The following is a 12,954-nucleotide window of genomic DNA, read 5'->3' on the forward strand; positions in this document are numbered from 1 at the left end:
CAGAAGGAGGGAGGGAGACCGAGGGATGGAGGGATCGTCAAAGGGATGGATGGAGAGGCTGAGGGAAAGCACGGCTGTCTGCAGTTCTCCCTGTTCTTTTGCCGTTTCAGTTAAACTGTCAGCAGCAGAGGAGGGGGAGAATGAGGAGGGAGGACAAGGGGAGGAGAAGGGGGGGTTGTCCATTCATGCTTCTCTCTCCCCCTAGCATTCTACAATACCCAGACCTGCTAACCCCCACCCCGCAGTCACCAATCTTCACCTTGATCAATAAGCAGCCCTTCATTGTCTATCACTGGTCTTATCTCTTTGGCCTCTCTCTCACTTCTATTTCCTTCCTGATTAATCTCTCACAGTCTCTGCTTTCTCACTTCTATTCCCTACCTAGAACTCCCATTTCAAGACAGTCAGGACCCACTTTCCATTTCACCTGGTTCATTTGTTTCTCTGAATCTGTCTTTTTTCCTTCAAGAATTTATTTTTCCTACTCCTGTATATTCTCTAGCCCATTTCCAGATCCCACCTTTCACTTGCTCTCTGTCTCCCAAGAATCTCTAGTATTTCATTGCACTTCCTTTTTCTACTATCTACCTTGTTTCATTACCTCAACCTATCCTGTATTATCTGTTTTCCGTCTCCTTCAGTGTCAGTGTTTCTCTTCATAGTGTTCTTCCACATTAATCTCTAAATGTAATCACTCTGCGTTATCTTTAGCTATATCTCTTTCCTCATTTTTATCTTTCTTACATTATTTTTATTCTCTCAACAAATATTTTGTCCCTTCTCTCTTCCCCTCTTGTTTTCCTCCCTCATTCCCTCTCACTTTCACTCTCTCCCTCCTCTCTCTGCTGCCTGACAGATTTTGAATTACTGCAGAGAGTGTGTGATGGGAGCTGAATATTAATGCAAAATGTGTGACAGAGAAAGAGACTGTTGACTATAAACATAGAGAGCACTATACATTAGACTGAGCCAGTACCTTTGTATGCAGACATCACTACAATATATATAGACCATGTACCTGGCTTTGCAAAAAGTGACTGCTCAACATAATACATACTAAGTATATAATGACAGACCTTCCCACAAGAGGCCATTAGACTATATAACTGCTCCTTTTATAATAAAATATGGCTATGAAGGTATGTTGTACTGTGAGAGATTGTGCTTCTGTTTAGGTAAAGCGATATTGAATAAGACTGCATAAATATACAGTGATACCACTTTGTAAGGGAAATGTGGCTGTGCAGGTAAGTTGGACTGTGAGAGATCATGCCTCTGTTAGAGTTAATTGACATTGAATAGGTGCAGAAATCTCTGGGGCAGGTCACATCCACTGTATGTTTCAGTTTAGATGGCCCCCTGTCACCAGGTATGGTTACCATGATTACAACATAAAGCATGTTCCTCACAGTTTCTAGGAAACTGCACAGGTTTCACCTGCATTGTGGACTACATCTGCAAGAAGCAGCCAGGTACATGAGCAGTATGTGAAGGCCCAAAATATAATAGGAACCTGATGGATAGCATCACAACTAAGGGGACATACTGTAGCTTTTGCCCTTATGAAGGTGAGCCGAGGCTGGACAAGAATGTGTTACTTTCAGGTCTGGCAGGTAATAAATAAATGACTCCACCTGAGACTGTAGTACTATCATGCTATATAAAGAAACGTGTGTTTATGACTGACTGGTGGATAAAATCACTACAGTCAGACTACACAATTCAAAGTAATAGTGATAGCCATATAATGAAGCCTGTTTTTGATTATTTTGGTAACGGAGAATACAGAGACCCAATAGTCAAAAACTATATATATAAAATCAGGTCAAAAATGGCATTTATCGCACACCCCTACATATATGGATCATTTTATATCACCAGTGTGAAATTGTTATTATTATTATCAGTATTATTATTATTATTATCATCATTATATCTCAACAGAATTGCATTTTTGACTGTATTCTTTATAATAATGGAAGTTTAAGCATTGCTATTCTATTCTTGTGGTGGTTCAAGAAGCAACTCAAAGGGGAAAATTCAATTTGGCCGTGAGGTGCCGCGATGTGTCTCAGGAACAGTCCCATAGACATGCAAGAGAAAATGGGTGCAGCTATTAGTACCACATTTGCCAGCAAGGCACGCAGACAAGCAACAAAGGTAATGTTTGGTGGCACCTTGCGGCTAAATGAATCTGCCCCAAAAGAGTGACTATATTCTTAGGTCTCTCTTTTATGCTAAAATATTTGTAAAAGATACTTTTAAACTACATACGAAGAGGAACAATATCCAAAACATAGACTTACAGTGAAACTGAACACAAAAAATAATGAATAGGTTTTAAAACTTGCTGTATCTATTATATTGAATATCTGCAAAAATGATAATTAATTTGTTTTTCCTAATGACTTAAGTGTATCAGTAGCAGGTATACTTTGTGAAATGCTGGGCAGCCAGTATTACATAGACCTAGCAGAAAAATATGACTGACCTTTGATTTTTATTCTGGCTTAAATCAGCCAGAAAACAAAGCTTTAACTCCTCCTATGTGTCTGCAATACGACTGCTTATCCAGCTTAAACAATGTTATAATTCCATAATGGTTAACCCTGACCATGGGGTATATTTATTAAAGGGTAAATTGCCCTTCCTCGCCCTATACATTACTGATGGTGGCAGCAGGCGGTAAGCCCCACAGTCTGTAAGATTCATCAGGTCTCACCAGCGATAGCTGTCTCCATCCAAAATAGCATTGGGAAGTTTATTTAACAAGAATTGGTGCGGTACTTGTACCGCCACCTCAGGTTAGCATGGGCATCAGACGCAAGTTAAGCAAACTTCTTTGAGATTCGTCTTATTTTGAGTTAGATCTTTAAATTTGTTAACTACGAGCTAGACAAACTTTGCATCTACATAAAATGGGAGCAAGTTGCAGAGTTGATGATGAGTATTTTTAAACTTTGCTTGGGGCAATAAAATAATTATTGCCCCGTGGTAATTAGATAGCAGACCAATATAATATAATAAAGTTAAAAAAAATTCCCATACATTTAATCATTAATGTAATTTGGGCCACTTATTTAGTCATAAAAAATTTGGTCCCTGTAAGATAATTAATAATGATTTTTGCCCTCATAAGCAAAACTTGCATTGTGCCCCCTGTTATGTTAACATTGGCCAGATAGCTCTAACAGTAGGATTTTTTTTTCTATTAAATCTCGGGAGAGTTTCTGTTCCTGGGGAATCTTGGGTGAGTTTCTGATGAATCTCCGGCAAGTTTGACTGAACCACTAGTGGGATAAGCTATTTAAAACTGACACACATCACTGGAGATTGGATTTTGTAATGTCCAAATCGCAGGTTAAAATATAGGGTGACTTTGCACATAAATTCACTGATGATCTTGGGTTCACTACTGACTAAAGGACCAACGAGTTACTGTTGCCTCGAAGGGGTCAGTGACCTATGGCCAATAAATGATAGCGCCGTATGTATTAGCAGCTGATCGCAGTGACTTCCTACCGACTGTGCCTGTTCTGTGACGATGAAAGAAAATATGTGTTAAAACGTGAAATTAACCAATGAAACTGCAATAATTGGTGCGGGGAGGCGGGATCTTGTGAAGAAGAGTGAGTCAGCCAGGAAATGATGTCACATATAAAGCAAACTCCAGGACACTCCCCAGACATACTCATTGGTCGGCCTGGGAGAAGGATTTAACCCATGCAGGTATGTGTAAGATTACAGAAGCACACATGTACACCATTTAAGTGCTTTCGTCTATAAGGACTCTCTTGTCATAAACAGCTGAAAATCTTAAACCCTTGCTCCAATTGAATGTGAATACCCTCAAATTACAGCTGATAGTCTGCACTATAGGCTCATATTTATTGCATAACTGCAACTTGAATATATTAATACATTTTAGTAAACAGCTAAAATAACAGAAACTGTGTCAGTGTCCAAATGAATATGGACCTAACTGTATTAGATCTTGATGGATATTATTTGTAGACTATATTGCTGGATATTACTAGTGCCATATTACATCTTAATGGGTATTAATATAAATAAAAATATATAGTGCACTTATATCCATTTAATATAATTGTAATATTTTATTAATAATACATACAGTCAAGTCCATAAATATTGGGACATCGACACAAAACTGAAGACAAAACTGAAGGGAAAATGCCCCAAGTACAAGCAGGAACTGAGGACATTTGCAGTAGAGGCCTGGCAGAGCATGACCAGTGATGAAACCCACCGTCTGGTGATGCCTACGCGTTCCAGACTTCAGGCTGTAATTGACTGCAAAGGATTTGCAACAAAGTATTAAAAAGTGGAAGTTTGATGTAGGATTGTATAGTTTGTCCCGTTACATTTGGTCCCTTAGAAAGTGGGAGGCACATATAGAAACCGTTGTAATTCCTACACTGGTCACCTGATTTGGATGTAAATACCCTCAAATTAAAGCTGAAAGTCTGCAGTTAAAGCACATCTTGTTAGTTCCATTTCAAATCCATTGTGGTGGTGTATAGAGTCCAAAATATGAGAATTGTGTCGATATCCCAATATTTATGTCCTTGACTGTATATTGAAATTTTATGTCACATATCCCAGTAAAGCTAAATCTCTAAAAAAAAAATACCAAATAATATATATTTCTCAAATACATTAAAAAGATCAATCTTATAAAATTAACTGCCTTAATGAGAATTAATCCCAGGCTAAAAATATCAGATATATATCTTTGCAATTGAAACAGATTAAACAGTATTATACAAAAGCTGCTGTAAAATGTTCAAAACAATATATGTATTATTAATAAAATGATAGTAATTGGCTATAAGTGCACTATATAATTTTATTTATATCATATTTAGAATTCATTTTTTAAAAGCATTTATTGCTTGATCTACGCTCTGCACTCCTACGTTCTCTGTTGATCAATTTATTTATTTTTTGTATCTTTGATATTCTTTTTTGTTTCAGTTTTGCCAGTAATACACTCCTTGTTGTTAGAGTGTTTAATATAATTAGCATTTTGTTCCTAGTGCTCGATACGTTTCTTGGTTTTTGAATGTCTGTAGGACAAGAAAGCACCAAAATTGTCCTCAAACGTGCTCATTGAAAGCACCAAAATTCTCCTCAAAAGTGCTCATTCCCTTCTGAATGACCTGCTCTAAGCTTGGGATGGAAGTCACAATGTGCATGTTCATTCAAGTTTTAATCAATTTATAAACTAAACTGGTCAAATATAAAAAAAAAATAATTAAGAGAGATTACGATAACTAACCTGGATATTATTTGTACCCTATAGTTAATTTTATTTAATGCAACCAACTTCCTTCTTATTTACTTTCTGAGTCACATCTACCAATAGCTTCCCTTGTTTGTCAGGGGAAACTGTAACCCTCAGTCTGGAAACTTTTAATCACAAAAAGACCTTCCACTACCCAACCTTTAGCATCATTTCCACTGCGTCAGTCATCAGCTGTCCCCATAACTCAGTCCTATTGTGAAAGATCCAGTGCCAGGGCAAACAATCCTGCCTGTATGCTGCCTGGCAAATTGAAATGGTTTCCCTTGAAACATGTAAAGTAAAGATTACAGCTATCCTTTCGCAGCTGTAACTCATAAACATAAACGTTCGCAGAAGCTTGGCAAAATTGCATAACTTATCTTAAAATGTTCACTTTATTTAAAAGTATAATTACTTTGTTTAATTAAACTTACAGCTTCAAGTTAAAGCACCATTATCATCTAGGAATCATTTTACCTAATTCGCCCTGCCCCCTTGCGCAGTCCTGATGCCTGTTACATGCAGCCATTTGTCCCAAACCTCTGACGGCAAATTCATTTTGTTAACCATTTTACAATGGCAGTGGACGGGAGTAGGAGAACTATTCACAAAGCAATCTCTTTATTGTGGCTTGTGATTGGTCTTCCACTAACCTCACCAATCTCATGGTTTTCAGCCGGGGCTGTAAGACAAACACATGAGCCCTGGGAAAACAGCTGTTGGGGTGAGGTGTTTCCTGTGTGCTAATTCTGCGGTAATGGTAAAGGGATACTCTTAGTGCAAGTGCTATATCTTACTTCTACATCTACACTACATGACTACAAGTATGTGGAAACCCCTTCTAATTAGTGTATTTGGCCATTTCAGCCACGCCCATTGCTAAAAGCTGCATAAAATCAAGCATACAGCCATGCAGTCTTCATAGTCAAACACTGGCACCAAACTGGGTTGTACTGAAGATCTTAGTGACTTTTAATGTAGCTGTTATAGGATGCCAACTTCCAACAGTCCCCTTTTGTCAAATTTCTGTCTTACTAGAGCTGGACCGTTCAACTGAAAGTGCTGCTATTGTGAAGTGGAAATGTCAAGGTACAACAAAAGCTTAGCCTAGTTTCGGCAGACCACACAAGTTCACATAATGGGACCGCCGAGTGCTGAAGCGTGTAGCATGTAAAAATTGTCTGTCCTGGGTTGCATTACTCATTACCGAGTTCTACACTGCTTCTGGAAGCAATGTCAGCGCAAGAACGATTCATGGATTGGGTTTCCATGGTGAAGCAGCCGCACATAAGCCTCAGATCACCAAGTGCAATGCTAAATGTTGACTGGAGTTGTGCAAGATGCTTTCTACTCATTGGGCTACTGCCAACTGTAATGTTTGGTGGAGGAGGAAAAATGGTCTTGGTATGACTGCTTCCTGTTTCAGCATGACAATGCCTTATGCACATAGCGAGGTCCATCATAAAATGGTTTCCTGACTTTTATGTGGAAGAACTTGACTGTCCTGCACAGAGCCCTTACGTCAACCGCATCAAACACCTTTGGAATGAATTGGAATGGCGACTGCGAGCCAGGCCATATCGTCCAACATCAATGTTTGACCTTACCAATGCTCCTGTGGCTGGATGGATGTGAATCCCTGCAGACATGTTCCAAAGTCTAGTGGAAAGCCTTCCCAGAAGCGTAGAGGCTAGTATAGCAGCAAAGGGGGACCAACTCCATATTAATGCCCATGGTTTTGGAATGAGATGTTCAACAAGCACATACTTTTGGCCATGTAGTGTATGTTCAGTAGCATCTTCTCTTTTATAATCAACTCAGTAAAAACTTAATTTCCCTGGTGTCTGTGTATTTACTACAACAATTTTGTAAGAAGAGTTTCTCCAATGCATTTTTAAATTAACTAAATTCTTTGATAATAAAGCCCCCCCCCGCAATGCAAGTTACATACTCACCTTTATGGCTTATATCCTCCAGGCTTTAGAGATTCGTATTGGCAATTTTGAAAATGAGCAAGACTGTGACATTCTGCCTGAATACTCTGCCAATCAGGTGCCTTTGATGTACCACCCACGTTCAAAATCAACCAAGTAGACCCTGGTCCCATTGCTGGTTTAGGAGAAAAGGGGTCATGATCTCTCCATCATGAAGTTTATAAGCTTCATCTATGGTGTGACATTTATAAATATCATAATGCAGAAAGGGTTAAATGACCACTGTTCATATGTGATATCTTACAGCAGAGTCTATGTAGTTTGTAAGGTCAGGGTCACGGAGACCTTGCAGCCTACCACTGGACACCTTTGAGTATTATACAACAATTATTTAAATTGACTTAAAACTCTACATATAGAATCAGCAGCTCAAAGTATGTCTGCGACCTAAAAAAGAACAAATATAACAAATTGTCTTATATTGGTCATTTATGGTGAACCGGTGTAGGTCAATTCAGATGCTTAGGGCTAGATTTGCTAAACTGCGGGTTTGAAAAAGTGGAGATGTTGCCTATAGCAACCAATAACATTCTAGCTTCATTTACTTAGCGCATTCTACAAAATGACAGATACAATCTGATTGCTGTAGGCAACAGCTCCACTTTTTGAAACCCGCAGTTTATTAAATATACCCCTTAGAGTCAGTTTGGGATGAATGATAATACCATTACTTTCTTAGCCAGCCTGTGCAATCCCATAGATTCTAGGTGCAATTTCATGTCTATGCTATGCCTAGTTGTGTTCCTTTGCCACACGCATTAAGTTACAATTATCCCAGTACTGACACTTAGCTGCTTAACTCTTTCTGCAAAAGAAAAAATACAGTAATTATGACACGGATTTCTGCTCGCAAGCAAAAAGCCAGTGTTGAATTACTGTATTAACGGTAATTATGCGCACTATTTCCGTAATATTAATAATAGTGCGTAGGCCACGTTACTTTTTACAGTAATACAGCCAATTGAATTCCTCCCTAAATGTCAGTTAGCCACAATTCCAATATCAATGACGGCAAAATGGAAAATGCCCTACAACCCCTTGCAAAGGAAAACAATGCCTCCAAATACCTCCTCTCATCTAGATATGAGGTCCCTCATCATTTTAAATTTAAGCTGCACTAGATACACAATGAGCCTGATTTTACTAGCAGTCCAACCGTGCATCCTTGTGCAAAAATCAAAAGTAGAAGAAATATCACAAATATGCAAAATTGGGTATTCACTGACATTTGTCTTTGCAAATGACCCTAGTTTTTACGGTGGTAGTTGGTTCCACGATGCAAGTAATGCCGACAACAATGACAACTACATAAAAATCATGATAACCATCAGTGCGACAGTGAGTAAATATCTACATACCATAATTTAGATGTACAGTATCTCCGCCAGATGTTATAGCTGTCACCTCTAAATTATGAATATACAAAAGCCGGCCACGCTAAGCTCGTCATTTAAAGTGGTCAGAATGCGATTTCTGCTTTTAAGGCGGAAATGGGTGGACCCGCGGCCAGAATACATTATAGAGGAGGCGGGTCCACTCATTGTCTCTGCTACCTGTCCTCTGTAAGGAGCCTTGTTCTCCCAGCTCACTTGCCTGGACATCAAGCATTATATACATTGTGTAGACAATTCCCTATTGCAATTCCTACTCTGAAGACGCATGAAGACACAATCTCAGTGGTGCTAGCCATCAAGAAAAGCTGAGCTGGATGACAGAGGCACTAGCAAAAGACAGGTAGGTGAGACAGCACTAGACTGTCTTCTGGTTCTACAAAAGAGAAAACAATTTTATAGATATATATAGATATATATATATATATATATATATATATATATATATATATATATATATATATATATATACACACATATATATATGGGACTGGGATGCTAATACATATAATATATAGATATGGATTGGAAATATAGATGGCATTGTTGCTTTTAGATTTTAAGATGTTTAGATTTTACCAAGAACATACTGTTAGGTTAATTGGCTGCTATCAAATTGACCCTAATCTGTGTGTCTGTGTGTGTTAGGGAATTTAGACTGTAAGCCCCAATAAGGCAGGGACTGATGTAAATGAGTTCTCTGTATAGCGCTGCGGAATTAGTGGCACTATATAAATAAATGGTGGTGATGATGATGATGATGATGATGATGAAGCTCTCACAAGCAGGGGCACCTTAACCATTTGTGCCTTATATTTATATATATTTGTCACTGCATGTAATGTGTGCCCTAAAGAATGCTTAAGGTCTTGAAGTGTTGAGAAATCCTACATGAAAACTAAAGTTTGCTTTCCAATCAAAAACAAATATATAGAAGACCATGCAAAATAATGTCTTCAAATCGTCTCCCTGTCGACAGAAAAAAAAGGTCACACATCTTACAATCATTTTTACTATCTTTCTCTCTTTGCTTCTATTAGCTGGTGATATATCACCAATCCAGGTCCCCGCCACATCCCCCATACACATATATCATAATGCTTCCAAAATCCAGCAAACCTCAAGCACATCACCTGTTTCCTGTCTCATCCAGAGACCTTTCAGTGTGCCCTATGGAATGGACGCCCAATTTGTAACAAACTTAACTCCATACACGACCTTTTCTCAAACTTCTGGCAATAACAGAAACATGTTTTACACAATCAGACACTGCCCCACCTGCAGCCCTTTCACATGGTGGACTCCACATAACCCACACGTCCAGACCTTGTAGGCAGACAAGGAGGTTGGGTTGTCAAACTTCTTTTCCTCGCACACTCACAGTTCTTCCAAATGTTCCATCACTCACATTCCCATCTTATGAAGTACATGCTATTTAAATTTTTAACCCATTTTCTATGCGTGTTGCTGTGATCATTTCTTCACTTGTGACATCTCCGCCATTATCTTGGGTGATTTCAACATCCCCATTGATAATCCACATTCTACTTGTGCCTTCAAACTACTCCGTCTAACTACCTCCCTTGGCCTCTCAAAGTGGACTGAATCTTCGATTCATCGGGATAGTCACCGCCTTGATCTTGTTTTCTCTAGACTATGCTCCTTTCCCCCTCTCGGATCATCACCTTATCAGCTACAAGCTCTCCGCCAGTACATTAACCTCTCTGCTGTCAAACTCTACCAAACCCCAACAGCAATCTTAAATTTTCAACAGTTTTCTACCTCCAACACCTTCTCTCCTCAAGTTATACATTCTCCTCCTCTGATATGGCAGTACTTCATTATTGTCAGACCCTAGCAACAGCCCTTGATCAGTGGCTCCAGCGACTCTTCATTTATTATTCTTATTAATTTGTATTTATAGGGCGCCAGATAATGTCTGCAGCGCCGTAAACGTTACAAACAATAGAACAGTACAAGGTAGAGCAGTACGGTACAATAAATAAGTAACATTATAACTCAGGTAGCTCAAGCATAGTTAATAAGAAAGACTGAAAGAATAAGGGTGGGCGAGGAATGTTCATCACATGCTGGAAACCTGTGTCCAAGAGTGTGGACGATTTTTTAACAGGTTAAGAGTCACTGAAAAGGTGCAAAGAAAAGCAAGAGTGGAGTCAGTGGGTAGAAAGCCCAAAAAGGAGGTGGGTAGAGTAGCTGGAGAGCACAGTTAAAAGTGGTGGAAGCAGGAGGAGAAAGGGCCCTGCTCAAAGTGCTTACAATAATCACTTCATACTCCAGTTCGACTTCGATAAAGCAACACAAAATCGTCAAAAATTTTCTCGTAAAGCAGAACGTCACTGGCACAAATCTCGTACCCCTAATGATTTCCTCACATAAGGCATTATTCATCAAGGAATGTAAAAGGGAATTTTGTGCATACAATCCACAAAAATACTCTGCGTCTGCTCAGAAACAGACCATATGCCACAGATAGCAGCAAAGTTCAATTAATCTACGAGGAATATTACTGCATCCTACGATTTTGGGGAGGGAACGGAATGGGGAAGGGGCATTTGCCCGTAGTCAATGTACAGTAAGGGCATGCCAATCACAAGTGTGTACAACAGCGACTTTTTTTTCAGCCGTATCTTTTGCTGCGGCTACAATGATGATAGCTGTGTATGCATGCAGTAGAAGGTGTATGCAATCAGTAGCAACGGTAAAAAATTATTTTATGTACAGTGATTTATAACGTTCAAATAAATGTCTTTCATGGAAAGTAAAAAAAATGTTTTTTTCTATGTTTTATCATTATTGCCTATATTATCATGTGATGTAAATTAAATAGTTTTTATTTTTGTGCGTTCTTTTGAGAATTTATACACATAGGTATTGGATGTATCCTGCAGTGTCCTGTGTAGTGGAGCTAAGCAGACCTACACCTGTATTCATCAGCGCACGTGTCTTCAGATCTGCTCCTTGTTGACTTCGGGCGTACATATACCAGAATTATGTGTGTTTAAAAGCAAATGCACATTGCACTCAGTATGTGTCCCTTGATGAGTCAGGTCCATATACTGCTATGTACCACTCATACCATAATGCTTTGGACACTGCAAAACAAACATATTTCCCAGCACCATCTAACAACCTCTCTGCATTTCATCCCACAAATGAAGATGAAGTATCTACTTTCTTCTCATCTTCCGACTCTACCTCCTGTTCTCTTGATCATATATCCTCACAAATCGTTAGAATCCTTATCCTACCCCTAACTAAAATCTGTAATTCTGTAATCTCTCTCTCTCTCCTGGTATCTTTCCATCATTATTCAGTAATTACTCGTATTCTGAAAAAAGCAAGATTCTGACCTAAATTCTGTTTCAAATACCCATCCCATATCTCAACTCCCATGCGCCTCCAAGCTTATCGAGAGAATTGCCTACACTTGCCTCACAAGCTTTCTTTCCTCACACAACCTACTGGATCCACTTCAGTCAGGCTTTCGTTTTTAACACTCCACAGTGACTGCATTGAATAAGGTTGTCAACGATTTGATCTAAATCTAAAGCCAATGCTCACTTCTAATTTCCTCTTCTCATACAAACACTACAATCCCTAGGTCTTTAAGACACTGTCTTATCCTGGTTCTCATCCTACATATCAGTGTTAGTTTCTCTGGATCCACCTCTGCTCCGCTTACTTTATCAGTTGGAGTACCACAAGGGTCAGTCCTAGGTACTCTACTCTTCTCTATCTACACCACTTCTCTTGGAAAACTAATAAGCTCCTTTCCATTTCGGTGTCATCTCTATGCAGATGAAACCCAAATTTATCTATCCTCTGCTGATCTCTCACGATTTATGTTGGCCCGTGTTACTGACTGTCTTCTGCCATTTCAATTTGGATGTCCTTTCCCCAACTCAAACTCAATTAAAAACACAGAATTAATAATATTCCCACCCACCAACCAACAGAAGCTACCTACCTAACATTTCTATTTCTGTTGACTACATGACAATACATCTCACCCTATAAGCTCGGTTGACTAGGCGTTATCCTTGACTCAGAGAACGCCTGTGAACCACATTGACTCTATATCTAAATTATGTTACATACATCTAAAACACATTTCCAGAATACACACATATCTTACACAAGACACTGCAAAAACTTTAATTCATGCACTCATCATCTCCTGCATTGACTATTGCAGGCTATCACCCCTACAATCTATTTTGCACATAGTGGCTAGATTGAT

The 12,954-nt window shown here is 38.9% G+C and overlaps 1 protein-coding gene across 8 annotated transcripts in view; it reads right to left on the bottom strand.

Moving 5' to 3' along the window:
* Positions 1–12,954, bottom strand: part of SHANK3 (SH3 and multiple ankyrin repeat domains 3) — a 275,347-nt gene that overhangs the window by 92,396 nt on the left and 169,997 nt on the right. The window lies entirely within an intron of this gene.

This window comes from Mixophyes fleayi, chromosome 4 (assembly GCF_038048845.1).
Source record: "Mixophyes fleayi isolate aMixFle1 chromosome 4, aMixFle1.hap1, whole genome shotgun sequence".
Taxonomy (NCBI): domain Eukaryota; kingdom Metazoa; phylum Chordata; class Amphibia; order Anura; family Limnodynastidae; genus Mixophyes; species Mixophyes fleayi.